This window comes from Pogona vitticeps, chromosome 1, assembly GCF_051106095.1.
Source record: "Pogona vitticeps strain Pit_001003342236 chromosome 1, PviZW2.1, whole genome shotgun sequence".
Taxonomy (NCBI): domain Eukaryota; kingdom Metazoa; phylum Chordata; class Lepidosauria; order Squamata; family Agamidae; genus Pogona; species Pogona vitticeps.
Window position 1 is genome coordinate 74181540 of NC_135783.1, and position 15193 is coordinate 74196732.

At 39.5% G+C, this 15193-nt stretch overlaps 2 protein-coding genes across 5 annotated transcripts in view; one reads left to right on the forward strand and one right to left on the reverse strand.

The window, feature by feature from the left end:
- Window positions 1–15193, reverse strand: part of PLEKHG1 (pleckstrin homology and RhoGEF domain containing G1) — a 164259-nt gene that overhangs the window by 105245 nt on the left and 43821 nt on the right. The window lies entirely within an intron of this gene.
- Window positions 7313–15193, forward strand: part of KATNA1 (katanin catalytic subunit A1) — a 450967-nt gene continuing 443086 nt past the window's right edge. Inside the window, exon 1 of the mRNA XM_020808245.3 lies at window positions 7313–7322. The gene's annotated coding sequence lies outside the window, so the exon portion shown is untranslated. The remainder of the gene's footprint in view (window positions 7323–15193) is intronic.

A 15193-nucleotide genomic window follows, 5' to 3' on the forward strand; every position in this document is an offset into this window, starting at 1 on the left:
ATGAATAAAATAAGACCATCCATGATTTACTTTATATGATTTACTTATAAACACTTAAATAAACATTGTTTTATTTAATAACACTGATTTAAAAGTGATATATGATATATTGAGGAATAAATCCTCTGGAGGCAGCGGAAAGGGTTGAAAAATAAATGTCATACCCGAAAGTGAACCCGGGTTGTGTGGAAGAACAAACAGGGGAACTGGGGGTGTATGACAGTCATCTACAATGGAGACAGGTAAGCATGCAGTGCAGCTGGTGATTAGTCTGAACTGCAGCAGATACTTGTCAGCAACCATCTTTAAGAACTAAGAGACTGGGCTTCCTTCATGTTAATTTAAAACAAATACTGGTTCACCTTATGTTTGAGAACTGCTTAAAGTAAATCAAAGCTGGGAACATCATCAGTACTCATCCACCCACAGGCACTCAGAAATCAAGAGAAGTAGCTGACATGATCATCCTTGCTACTATGTAGCAGCCACCTGAAGTTCCATGTGGTTTATTGCTTGTCTTTCTGTTTAACAGTCCACCCTGGAATTTCATTTAAGCGGTCAGCCCCGCTTTCTCTGCATATATGCAGAAGTCCATTCATTTGTATCATTAATGCAATCAGCAAGCCCACTTTTGAACCACAGGAATATTAGACAGAAACAATGAAATTAATACAGTATTCCATACTTGGCAAGTTTTTCTGTAATTAGCAGCTTCACATTTAGGAGCTTCATGCTGTTCTGACTTTTATTTCTGTATATGCACAATGAGTCACATTTAGATCCTTTACACCAGTGGTTCCCAACCTTGGGTCTCCAGAAGTTCTTGGACAAAAACGTCCAGGAATCCTGGCCAGTACAGTTAGTGATGAAGGCTTCTGAGAGTTTTAGTTGAAGAACATCAGGGGATCTAAAGTTGGGAACCACATTGGAAAGAAGCATTTGCTCCCACAACCTCCATCCCCAATATTTTTCTCATGGAAATAGGGGGATGACTTTAAAAAAAAACCCTCTGGAGGCAAAAAATAACTAAATGATTTTTAGGGAGGGCAAATTTGCCTCTCTTACCCCTGTAGGTTGAAGGCTACTGTCTGGCTCAAAACCTTTCCCCACCCACCCATGGGGATGTGAGTATGTTGGAGGAACCAGAGTGCTTGGTCTACATTTGATTCCCTGAGAAGCTCCATGTTCCATGTGTGAACACTTGCGTAGTGAGAAGGAAATGTCAGCACTGAGGTTTGTGCATAAATGCATGCACATGTGCTTGGGGAGCGACCCAAAACTGTTCAGTGAAAACTGACCATGCTCGATGTGGTCTGAATACTGGCAGAACTATTATATGATGTAAATTACCTTAGGTCCTGTAGCGGAATCCATAAAGGTGATGCCATTCCTGCATGTCCATCACAGCAAAAAAAGGGGAGGAGCCAAGGACAGAGCAGGAGGGACAGAGTTGGAGTGACAGTTAGGGAGTTGAAGGGACAGTTAGGGACAGTTAGAGTTAGAGAGAGATAGAAAGAGTCAGGGACCAGAAGATGTAGAGAGAGTGTTAGGTTTTAGGAATAGATCTAAAGGGGTTAGGAGAAGAAATTGAAAAGTTAAAACACACGTTGAACAAGCAGGAATGAATGCACAAATGCTACTTGAAAGATATTGATTAAAAGCATACAATAGTTCTGAATATAAGTGATTGAATACATGATCTAATATACATGAACACCTGAACCAACTCATATTTGATTTTCCTTATGATTTGTTCAATAATAAAAGAATACTTAATCATAACTCCTGCTTCCTAAGTTATATGACCCTTTGGGGTGGCAGCTCCTGTGTGGGACTTGAAGTGGTATTGGGAGAATACCTGGTGGCAGCAAATAAAGGGCATGTTTACCAGTGTGAAGCCCAAGGAAATAAGGGCCACGAAGGGGGATCGCCACAGGTCCTTTCAAAGAGAAAGGTGAGGTAAATTTTTTAATTGAAGGTTTTAATTTTAATTAATAAGTCGTGGATCTAGATTGTTTTTGTAGATTGTTTTTGTTTTTGCTTTTGTAAAGTAGATTGGTTTTTAGTACCTGCTTTTAACTGAACTGTTTTAATTGATGTTGAAAGCCACCTGGAGGCTCTTGCAGAGTGCGGGCGGCATACAAGTTGAATAAAAAATATATATATATTTTAAATAAATAAAATTAATATAAGAAGGACAGTAAAAAGAAAATTGGGGAAAGGACAAAATGGTGTATCCTACGAAAGGGGATAGCTGATTACAAAATTGAACAGCAGCATCTCATTCAACAACACTTTGTTGCAGGAGTCACATGAGCTTAATGTACTACCTAATACTTATATTTTATTAATTATAATAATTAAAACCACTCGTACACACACATACTTTCTACTGAAATCCTGTGATAGATAAGCACTACCTATACACTGGAACCTCAACTTAAGAACTTAATCCATATTGGAATGGTGTTCATACATCGAAAAGTTTGTAAGTCAAAGCAAAATTCCCCATAGGAATGTACTGAAAGCCATTTAATCCGTTCTGGCTGTTTTTGGTTCTTATTTATTTATTTATTTATTTATTTATTTATTTATTTATTTATTCATTCATTCATTCATTCATTCATTCATTCATTCATTCATTCATTCATTCATTCATTCATTCATTTAATTTATATGCCGCCCACTCTACCCAGATGTAGAGGTGTCGTTCGCAAGTACAGTGGTACCTCGACTTCGGAACTTAATCCATATTGGAATGCCGTTCGTACATCAAAAAGTTCGTAAGTCAAGGCAAACTTTTCCATAGGAATGCATTGAAAACCATTTAATCCGTATCTGCTGTTTTTCGTTTGTATGTCGAGGCACTGTTCGTAGGTAGAGGCATTAGTTCCCATAGGAACTAATGCAAAGCCGGTTAATCTGTACCCTACCACTTGGGGGTGAATTGTTTTATTTTTTTCTTCTAAGGAGAACTTAGGTCAAAAAAGGGTCAGGAAAGGTTTTTTTTCTCTTTTTTGGTTCGTAAGTCAAGGCTCCATTCGCAGGTTGAAGCAACTTTTTGCGAACAGAGCTGTTCGTAACCCAAATCGTTCACAACAAGGGACGTTCGTAAGTCAAGGTACCACTGTAGAGGCATTAGTTCCCATAGGAACTGATGCAAAGCCGGTTAATCCATACTCTACCACTAGAGGGAGAATTTTTTTCTTCTTTTGACCTAAGATGAACTTAGGTCAAAAAAAGTAGAGGAAAGGAGGGGGAGGGGAGGGGGAGGGAACACCTTCTAAACACAAGACCTTTTAATCCAAGCACCTTTTAAACAAAACCAAGCACCTTTTAGCTTTAAAAAAGGACAGAAGAACACCTTTTAAACAGAACACTTTTTTGTTCAAAAGTCGAAGCTCCGTTCGCAAGTTGAAGCAAAATTTTGCGAACGGAGCAGTATGTAAGTCGAAATGTTCATAGGTAGGGGCGTTCATAAGTTGAGGTTCCACTGTATTTTAAAGTGGGAAGAATAATCTGTCAAGGATTCTTTCTAATATTTTGGATAAACAAGGAAATTAGTCAGCTGTCTTATATGTTCACCACTACCATAGACACACACTAAAATCAAGGTCTATCTAAGTTTTACAAGTCTGATTAAAAGGAAAATTAAAGCATCACTGACTGGATTGCTGGACCATAACTGGATACAAGTCAGCCAGCATTCATGGTAACTACTGTGATTTTAAATGGACCATTTTTAAAGAGTCATTAACATTCTCCCCAAGACTTCAAATGCATTAGAAGTCCAGCTTGACAACCATTCTGCAAAATATGACATTGTTTTGTCTTTCAACAAAATCATGTTTTGGAACAGACTTGAAGGGTTAAGGGCCCAGTGCTCTTTTTAATGCATCACGATATAAATAGCAGAATCCTGTGATGTGCACCAAGGTAAATATTTACTTAGCTTTACAAAAGGGGTTTATCTAATCATTACATGTTGTTCTATGATCTGATAGCCCTTCAAAGCTAGTGAAATCAACATAGCTAAACAGATTACTAGAATAATACCTGCTTCAAGCTTTCATTTTCCTCACTTCCTATGTATCACAGTCTTTACACTTTTACTGTGGTAAAATCAGCTCAACGCCTTTTTTAAAGCAAATAATATGGACTAGCCTGAAATAACCAATTTGTGATACCATCACCCCCACTACATAACTTACATTTAGTGGCAACAAAAAGGTGACTATTGAAAGCTAATACTTTCTTGATCTACAGTACAAAACCTAGTCCTGTGTCCCCCAGCTCAGACTGTAAGTAAACCAAACAACAGAGGAAATGGTTCCTCCCATCTTCCCACTCACTTGGCTTGGCAGCAGTAGCAACAACAGGAGCAAGAAAATCTTCCTGTAAACCTCCCTTCATAGTGCCTTGGGTGTCAAAATAACACGGTCAAAGCAGTGCAAAAGAAAAGCTGATTCTTAAAAAGATCAAAGATGATCCTTTAACACTAGAATTCTGAAAATAAACAAAGGGAGACATGCATGTTATGGACCTTGTTCTGAACTATCATGCCACCTACAGGTACACTGGAAGAGACTGCCTGAAATCATGTGGTTTTTACACATGTGAAAGGCAAACAGCCTATCATTGAGTCACATGTAGCTGGCAGTTAATGAATCACCATGGGAATTCCCATTGGTTCTTACTCAAGAATCACAGCAGGGACTAGTGAATTGCCAGCTAGAAGCAACTGAATGTCATGTTGTTTGCCTTCCACATATATAACAAAGCAGCAGGATTTCAGCCACCATCTCATGGAAAGATATACATAGATATCTCTATATACATAGTCTGCGTACACAGCCTATGTACATCATCTTATGTACATAGACTGAGGGAGGTTACCATCTTGTTCTTCATTTCAGATAAACATATTTCTTCAACAAATGCTGATCATGATAGTATGGGAAAGTGTCTGTAAGATACTTCAACTTATTTTCAGAATTTGAATATATAAAGCTACCGGAAGAAGGATTCCAGTGTCCCCAAATGTGATCAACATACTAAATCGTATTTGGAAATATACTCAGTTGTAATGTTTATTAATAGTCACCCCGAAAATACTGATCCCTGATAAATGACCCCTCCATGTCAAAATGTTTGAAATCATGCTAGATTTGAACTCAAATCTAAGATTATCACCCTGTGGCAAAACTAAAGGTTGGCTTAAACATGTACTATGAACATGTGCATCAGAAAGGATAAAACAGATTAATTTCCCATTTGTTTTTCCTGTTTCAACATCACAAACTTTGTAACTGGCTATACTCCAAGGATGAAGCAACTGATTCATTCACGGAAGGTGTAGCATAGCAAATGATTTTAGATGTCCTTGTGGACATAATATTTTGTTTATCCAAAATATTAGAAACAAAAACAAGGACTGTAAATAGAACAAAACAAAATATTCATCAAAAAAGGGGAGGGTGAGGTGCATAGGTTTGGCTGAGGCTTTAGGTTCAGGGTGAGTTACAATCCAAAAGTATCAGAAGATGAGCAGAGGTAAGATACAAGAAAGGGAGGAACACATCATCCCACATATTCCATTCAAGACACTTCAGAGATGGGTACTACTGTTCTTCCAGATACTGTTTGACTAAAGCTCCCATCATCCCTTACCACTACTAGGTACATCAGTTAAGGCTGAGATAAACTGATGTCCAAAAACATCTGGTGGGCTACAGATGCCCACTCCTGCACTACCTCTTTGCTTCAACAAAACTAAATTTTACACCAGTTCTAGAAAACGTTAGCATCTATATATAGGATAATCTGAAGGGGAAGTCCAAAGTTGAAGGAGAGCTATAAAGAATATTTACCTCTGTACTTCCACTATTTGTATTAAACTAGAAGACAGACATGATACGAGATGTTGCAATAAAACCCTGGTGAATTAGAGAGATCATAATGGAATATATACTATACTTGAGTGGTAAGGTTTTAAACCATTTTAGTCCTCCTTTCCTGGAGAACTATTCAGAAACTGGCTTAAATTCAGAGGAGGATATGGAGGGTCTATACAATATTAGACATGTCAAGGGACCTATCATCCTGCTGATTAGGGAAGATTAGTTACTTTGGTGGTCTAATGGAATTTTGTTACAGCCCACACAGGAGAGGAAAATGGAAACGTTTTAGATTATGTTGTCACACACATCATTTGTCTTCTTATAATCTATGGCCATCTTGCTCAGCCAATACATATGCAATACAAGAAAAGTAACAAAGAGCAAGCGGTACAGATAGCCATTGCTATCACCAAAACACAGCATTATAAAGATATTGGAAGTAAATGTATTTTTCATTTTAATTCTCTTTGCCTCTTTGAGCTTCAGTTACTATTTCTACCATGAGCTTTTGGATAAAATTGTTAGTCTTTAAAACAGTACATTTTGCCTTCCCCGGCAACATCTTTTGCCAACATACTAAGAGGCTATTCCTGTACCTGTTCCTAGGAGGCTAGTATGACATTTTCCTTCTTGTTCATTCCAAGGCTGTTTGTATACAATCAAAAGCAGAATAATTTTTTTACTGTTTAGTTATATCACATGTTTCTTCCAATGAGTTTAAGACATACATGATTCTCCTCCTCTCTACTGGATCTCCACAACAACCCTGCAGGGTAGATTAAGTGGAAAGGAGAAAAGGAATGGGACAAAAGCCACCCAGTGACTCTCATGGCTTGAAATAATCTTTACTGACAACAAGCAGAGATATCTATAGAATCCAAAGAGCTATAAGTGGCTTGCTATTCTGAGACCTATTTCACTAACTGAAGATACCAATTTCTTCTCTGCAATGACCTCCGAAAGGCCAATGCTTATACTGTATAAAGCTTCTAGGGCAGGATAGGATTCACAGCATGGTCAATGACAGACAAAGAGTCCCTGAGCATCTGCCAACTTAGGGGAGCACCGTGTGAAAGACAGTGACTGCTGCTGCCTGCACACTCTTCCTGCAGAACTTTGCCCTGCGGACTTCTTGCTGGCTTCTATCTCTGAGCAGGACTCAGGCCTTGCTGTAAGCCAGCTGCCTCCATCTTTTCCTCAAAGTTGCCACATGGCTAAGGGAGAAGCAGCATTTAAAACTGGAGCTTCTGTCAGGGCAGATTCATGACTAGTGAACTTGCCACCAAAGGGGAAGTTGCCCTTTGGGGGGAGCCATGAGACCAAGGGGCAGACTTTATGCTTAAAGGGGCTAATTTTTAATTTTCCTGCCTGTTACTGTGTAGTCTGCAATATTGATAAGGCCACTGTCTGTTGCGGGAGGGATGTGTCTTTCAAATAGGGAGAGTGGTGAGGAGGGGAGCAGCCACTGAAACAATACAGGGTAGAGGGAGATATGGAAAGGAGATACAGTGGTGCCTCGCACAACGAGTGCCTCACACAACGATGAATTCACACAACGATGCCTTTTTCTGTCAAATTTGCTGCCTCACACAGCGATGTTTCCTATGGGGGATTTTCACACAACGATCTCCCTTTTCGCTCCTGTAAAAGTGTCTTACAATGTTTGGACGCTGTTATAAATGATTGCAATGGTTAGTCCACCTCCTGAAACCTATGCAAACTGATTTTGGTGTTGTTCTGACACTTCGTTAATTTATGATGATTTTTTGAATTTTCTCCATTGGAAACCATTGGATGGTCTGCCTAATGGTTTCCAATGGAAAAAACAAAAAATCATCATAAATTAACGAAGTGTCAGAACAACACCAAAATCAGTTTGCATAGGTTTCAGGAGGTGGACTAACCATTGCAATCATTTAAAACAGCTTCCAAACATTGTAAGACACTTTTACAGGAGCGAAAAAGGACTTCGCAAAGCCATTGGAACGTATTGAGTCGGCTTCAATACATTGCAATGAAGGAAACATTGTTTCACACAGCGATGTTTCCTATGGGGATTTTCACTCAGCGATGGCAATCCGTTCCAACTGGAACGGATTAACCGGTTTTCAATGCATTCCTATGAGAAATGGTGTTTCACAGAACGATGTTTCACACAACATTGATTTTTTTGGAACCAATTAACATCGTTGTGTGAGGCACCACTGTACAACTGTACCATTACAAGAGTAAGGAAAGAAAAGGGCAGACAGTTACTACGAAACTACAGTATGTCCCAATTCACACAGCCTGGATAGACGTAGCAATGGTCCCGCAGATTAAAAGTGCTGCTGCTGAATGCCAGGTCACTGAAAGGAAAAACATCAGACATCAGAAGGAGCACGCCAACCTGGTCTACAGAGACCTAGTTAGCAAAAGCTGGGGGAGTTAGTCTCTCCTAGGTCTGCCCACCTGAGTTCTCTGTGCAGCAGTAGGCCAGACCTGGAGGGGGAGGAGGGGGAATTGCTGCAGTCTATTATTATTATTATTATTATTATTATTATTATTAGTAGTAGTAGTAGTAGTAGTAGTAGTAGTAGTAGTAGTAGTAGTAGTAGTAGTAGTAGTAGTAGTAGTAGTAGTAGTAGTAGTAGTAGTAGTAGTAGTAGTAGTAGTAGTAGTAGTATTGGTATTGGTATTGGTATTGGTATTGGTATTGGTATTAGTATTAGTATTAGTATTTATACCCCGCCTTTCTAGTCATTTCGACCACTCTAGGCGGCTTCTATTACGCTTCTATCTCTCTCACCAGGTGCCCTGTCCCATAGTTTGCAAGGTTTATGTGTGTAAAGCTAAATGCTCAATAGACTCCCTTCCTATCCTAACTGAGTTGGTCTCATAGATGATGGCAGAGTTCTTTAGGCTTGTAGCATTAGAAAAGTTCAACATCCATGCCAAGGACAAATTATTAGGACTGGCTCAGGACTTCATGTCATTCATGATTACCATGACTCTACCCTAAGTGGCATTTGGCCTCACTTATGCTGCTGGGCACAGTCTGGATGTAGTCTTCTGTGCTGAGCAGGATGATCGTGATCTCGGTGTGAAGGAATTCTCTGTAGTTCCATTGTCATGGACCGATCACTGCCTGGTGAGGTTTTGTCTCACTGGAACTCAAAACCTCCACAGGGGTAGAGGACCAATGAGGACGGTTCGCCCCAGTAGACTGATGGATCTGATTAGTTTCCTGAAAGCTCGTTGGGAGTTTCCTATTGCCCCAGCAGGCAACTTTGTTGATGCTCTGGATGACATCCGGAATGTAAAAAGGCTGTGAACATGATCACTCCTAAACATCCCCTCTCACAGAGTAGAGCCAGATTAGCGCATGCATCCACACAGCTTAGACAGAACCTTGTGCACAACACTTTGCAGGTGAAGTCACTTGGATCTGCTCTGATTTGAATGCTGCAGTTGATACAGGTCTTCTGGATGTAACTTTGGCTCCTGCTTGTTCAGTTATAATAGATGAGTTTCAATTCATGCAATCTCTGGACAGGATTCCTGGAGAGGTTAAAGTCACCACATGCATGTACACTTGTATTTCTAGAGAGTGTTCCTCAGTTCCAAGGATTCCTTGGTGAAGCGGACTATCTAGACCCATTTCAATTTGCTTCAGGCCTAGCTATGACATAGGGACAGCTTTGGTAACCTTTGGTAACCTGTCCAGGATCTGGACAGAGGGAGTGTTCCCTGTGGTTCTGCTGGACCTATCAGCGGCTTTCAATATCATCAGTAATGGTATCCTCTGGACCATCTCTCAGTGGCTCCTGTCCTTGGAGGAGAGAATTCAGAAGGTGGTACTGAGGGACTTCTGTCTGAGTCTCCGGCCTTTGACCTGCATCCCTCAGGGTTCTGTTTTGTCTCCCAGACTATTTAACATATACATGAAACTCTTGGGAGAGGCTGTCAGTGTAATCAGTATGCTGATAACACCCAACTCACTCTCTCCTTTCCATCAAATTCCAAGGGACCTGCCTCAGTTCTAAACTGGTGCCTGGTGTCAGTAATGTGCTGGATGAGGCCAAACAAATTTAAATGTAATCCAGACAAGGCAGAGGTCAATCAGAAAGCATATGAGAAAACTGGGATGTAATTTCTGCTGGACAGGGTTACACTACCCCTAGAAACTCGAATCTGTGGCTTGGATGCACTCCTGGATTCATCCCTGAGCCTGGATGCCCAGGTTTCAGAGGTGGTCAGGAATGCATTTTCAGTTAAACCAGATGTGTCAGATGTGCCTGTTCCTTGAGATATCTGATTTGGCTACAGTGGTACACAGCTTAGTAACATCCCACTACTGTAATGCACGCTATGTGGGGCTGCCTTGGAAGGTGGTTCAGAAACTTCAGCTGGTTCAAAATGTATCTGCCAGTCTCTGGATATTTATAAGACCCTATATAGCAAGGGTGGGCAAAATGCAGCCCTCCAGATGTTGCTGAACTGCAACTCCCATAATTCCTAGCCCACACAGCCAATAGTGAGGAGATTTGGGCCTAGCCCACACAGCCAATAGTGAGGAGATTTGGGCCTAGCGCACACAGTGAGGAATGTTGGGATTTGCAGTTCAGGAACATCTGAAGGGCCGCACTTTGCCCAGGTCTTCTATATGGTTTTGGGTCTGGGCTATCTGAAGAACTGTGGTCTCCTCATGAGAGCCTTCCCAGCCTTTAAGATGTTCAGAGGAGGCCCTCCTCTTGGTTCTCTTCCCATCTCAGGCATGTTTGATAGGGACATGAGAGAAGACCTTCTCTGTGGCTGGTCCCAAGTTGTGGAATGCACTTTCTTGTGTGGTTACGTTAGCCTTTAAATACAGTACTTTAAATCATTTAATATATATTTTTACATTCAGCCAACTTGAATTGGGAGAAAGGTGGCCTATGAATTAGACAAATAAATAATACATAAATAAAGTGTGGCAAACGTTTTCATGTACATGAGAATTTTATTCTATGTTTGCAATAATCTACAAAATGTGTTGTGACCTAAAGAAAGGAAAGATATGATTCCAGATTTAAAAAAAAAAACAGTGATTAAGAATACAAACAGTTAGCAAACAAATAAATCTGCCTCTTACAGTTGTTCTGGAAGAGGCACGAAAAATAGACTAAAATTATGCTTTTACCCAGATGCCTTGGAAAATCAGAAAAACATTTTTCAAAATAACATGAAAAGCCTTTTGGCCTTACCAGAAGAAAAATAATAGCTTTCTACTTTACTATATTCCACAAACCAGCCAGCTGGGCAGGAAACAGCTTGCTGACAACTCATACAAGGAAAGCAGGTCAGGATTTCCTGCTATAATAGGAGCTACTACTCAAACAGAAACTAGAAAAGGAGGTCAAGCTGCAAAAAGGTTTCCTGTAAAGGAGTATGTCATAAATTGATTGTGTATGCTACGTAGAACTGGATTCTCATTTAAAACCATTTTTGATTTTGCACCTACCATATGCTGCTTAAATTGCCATGGCTATAAAACTTGCTATCACCTTTTAACTATGGACAGAAGTTACATGTGTTATGTACCTTCAAGCTGCATCTGACTTACAATGACTCTAGCAGGGTCTTCAAGATAAGTGAGACATTTGAGACGTGGTTTTACCAGTGTTTCCACCCCGGTGAATTTCTATGGCTGAGCAGGGATTCAAACCGAGGTTTCTTGAGTCCTAGCCCACCACTCTAGCCACTACACCACACTGGGTACCAGCACAGGCAGAAATCACCCACAATTTAAACTTCTGGATAGCAAGTAATTCCCATCCACCCTTTTGACTCTCTTGTAGGCTTCTGGTGAAATGCTAGAAATATTTCTGCCATTTAAGAAATGAAGATGCAATGCTTCTAGCCTTTATAGAGTTGCTAGAGAAAACAAAGCTTTGAATATGAAGATTAGAGTCAGTCAAGATGGTGAACCTGAGCTTGGATAATTTTTTTTTAGATAAAATTCTCAGAATTACCCAGCCAACATGACAACAGACCATGCTGACTGGGGGCTCCTAAAGTACAGAGCAACTAACTTTTCTAAGCTCTTGTGTTTTACGCCGATCTATGTAGAAGCAATTTCAGACTCTCTACTTGAATAGTCAAAGCTATGGTTTTTCCTGTTGTGATGTATGGATGTGAGAGCTGGACCATAAACAAAGCAGACCGCCGAAGAATTGATGCCTTCGGTGGTGCTGGAGGAGGCTCTTGAGAGTCCCCTGGACTGAAAGGAGAACAAACCTATCAATTCTAAAGGAAATCAACCCTGAGTGCTCACTGGAAGGACAGATCCTGAAGCTGAGGCTCCAGTACTTTGGCCATCTGATGAGAAGAGAAGACTCCTTGGAAAAGACCTTGATGTTAGGAAAGTGTGACGGCAAGAGGAGAAGGGGACGACCGAGGATGAGATGGCTGGACAGTGTCTGCGAAGCAACCAACATGATACTGACAGACCTCCGGGAGGCAGTGGAAGATAGGAGGGCCTGCCTGGCGTGCTCTGGTCCATGGGGTCACGAAGAGTCGGACACAACTAAACGACTAAACAACAACAACACTTGAAGCAGTCTTCTGACCATTTTAAACAGATAGATCCAAGTAAATAGAAAAACTGAAAGTTAGATTGGTTAGATTAAGACAAGTCAATGCTAAGATGTTTTACTGGTGTCATATGACCCCAGAAAAATTGTTGAAGATGTATATATATGTATCAAATGTATGTTGGAAATGTGAAGCACATGTGGGAAGCTATCATCATATGTGGTGGTCATGCAGAGTAGTGAAACAGTATTAGAAAAGAGTACATGCTGTGCTGCAACACATATTGCTTTGTAATGTTCCATTAACCCCAGAACTGTTTTTATTGAGTATGATACCTGATAACATAGATAAGGCAAGAAGTATATAGTTATATACATAGTCACTGCAGCTAGAATTTTTTATGCCAAGAATTGGAAAAGTCCGACGGTACCGAAACAAGAAGATCTTATAGAGACGATACGGGAAACAGTGGAAATGGACATTTTATCAGAAGTGATGAAGGACTGTCCTCTACAAAAGGCAACTGAAAGATGGGACTTATTCTACAAATGGTTTGAGTCTTCAGACATTGCTTAAAGAACATGCATCAAAATGAGAACTTAAATCTGGAAGGCAGAAAACAGTAAAAAAGAACAATTTTGAATTTTGATATGGCAATATGTATAGAATGGATGTTAGTATGTCATTGTTTCTCCTCTTCCTCTTAACCTCAATCCCTTTTTCCTTCCTGTTACCCTATGTTAAAAATAAAATATTTAAAATAAAATAAAATAAAAAAGACAAGTCAGTGCTAAACTGCATAACAGTAAATCTACTTTTGCAGTTTTATCCATGATCCCACCTTTGTTCTAATGAAGATCAAAAGAACAGCTCTCTGCAAAAGTGAGTGGGTTTCTAAGTACATGCAATAATATATTTAGATCTCTCAAAAATGTCGATATATTCCTCATGTGCAGACCAGTAACTTTGACTTTGTTGAGATAAAGTAAACCAGTAATAATTACAGGTCATTTTTGTTGACAGAAGAGGCTTGGTGGAAGAAGACAAAGAAGAATAAACAATCTGCCCATTCATCAGAGGCTCTCAAGTCAAGGACTGTTTCAGTAAAGTAATTACGAGACTGTTTCCACTGATAACAACCACAGTTTATGGGGGTCAAATAACACAAGTTGCAGTTAATTGATATGAATAAGAAAGCTTCCAATCTTTTCCTTGCAGCTAGTCCAAATGAGGAGCAGGAACAAGCAAGCTCAAATCTCAACAAGGTTTTAGCTAACTGTAGTTTTATCTCTTTTACTCTTTTAAGAAATACTTGAGCAGTATTTCATAGTGGAAAGTGATAACAATAGTTCTCCCAGCTATGCATCTTGTATCTTCTCAGCTTTGTTTCAGCTGTATGAGCTTGCAGCCCTTCATCTCAGTTCATCACCATAGAGAGAAATGGTAGAATGCTGGAAAGCATCAGTACACCTGTACAAGTATCAGACTCCCCTGAATTCACTGTTGCATTTTTTTAAAGGAAAACTCTTATTCTGATGCCAAAATGGCCAAAATCCTGTTGGGTGGGCTCCAACTGTACATGGGAATATCATCCTTGTCTGTGAAAGATTGTGGCTAATTAAAGACTTCCGTTTTTAATTCTGGATGTACAAAACTATGTCTCATTGCATGTGACCAATGTCCACCTTAAAAAAACAGAAGTCTTTTCTGCTGATGATGATAATTATGTAATTTCCATTGCACAGGCAGAGTTCTACAACAGGACTGTGGCCAATAAAAATGTATTTTGCAAATATTGGAAAAAAGGCAGAGAAATCCAAATTCCATCTCTCCCCACCTCTGCACCCCATAAACACATTCTTGAACAGACTGCTGTGTTGTAAAGAAAAGCATTCATGGCAAACTAATGATTGCAACACAGCTATCTATTGATAGCAATAGATAGGGATACGGACAGAGAAATACAGTAGGAAGAACTGAACCATGGGATACTGAGGATCCTCACCTGCACTCATACAGCTGATCGCTGAAATGTTATCATTGTTTTTCTTTGTAGGTTTAATGGCACATTTGTGCATTACAAAAAGGATAATGTTACTGAAATTAAAATGCTGTAAGAACATCGGATGTCCTCTTGAGCCTTCCTTGGAATATTTCCACAAAATGATAATGACAGAAGCAAGAGGAGCAAAGTGGTTTGGTTTGTTGTTGTTGTTGTTTTGCTAATGCTATCACGCAAAAGTTAAATAAAGTTAATGGATATCACTTTGCCAGATCTACAGAAATGTCAATATAGCATTTAAATAGATGTGCTTCCATTCTTCTCTGAAAGCTTTTTCATATGCTGTGGGTTTTCTATTTTTCTAGGTAAAAGAGACATCACATTCTTATTTAATGCAAAATACTATGCAATGGCTAATATATTTCTAGAACAAATGGCTTTATTTTGGAAAGGATATCAACTAGTTGCTCAATGGAAAAAGCTTAGTATATGAACCTTTCATGAACCTTAATTTCTTATACTTTCACCATATAATACATGTTTTTTGGTTTTATTGTTTTTACATTTGTAAACTGCCCAGAGTAGACCTTTGGTCTGGATGAGTGGGATAGAAATCAATCAATCAATCAATCAATCAATCAATCAATCAATCAATCAATCAATCAACCAATCAATCAATCAATCAATCAAATAAAATAAAATTCAGTGAGTCACACAATACTAAAATGACATGAAA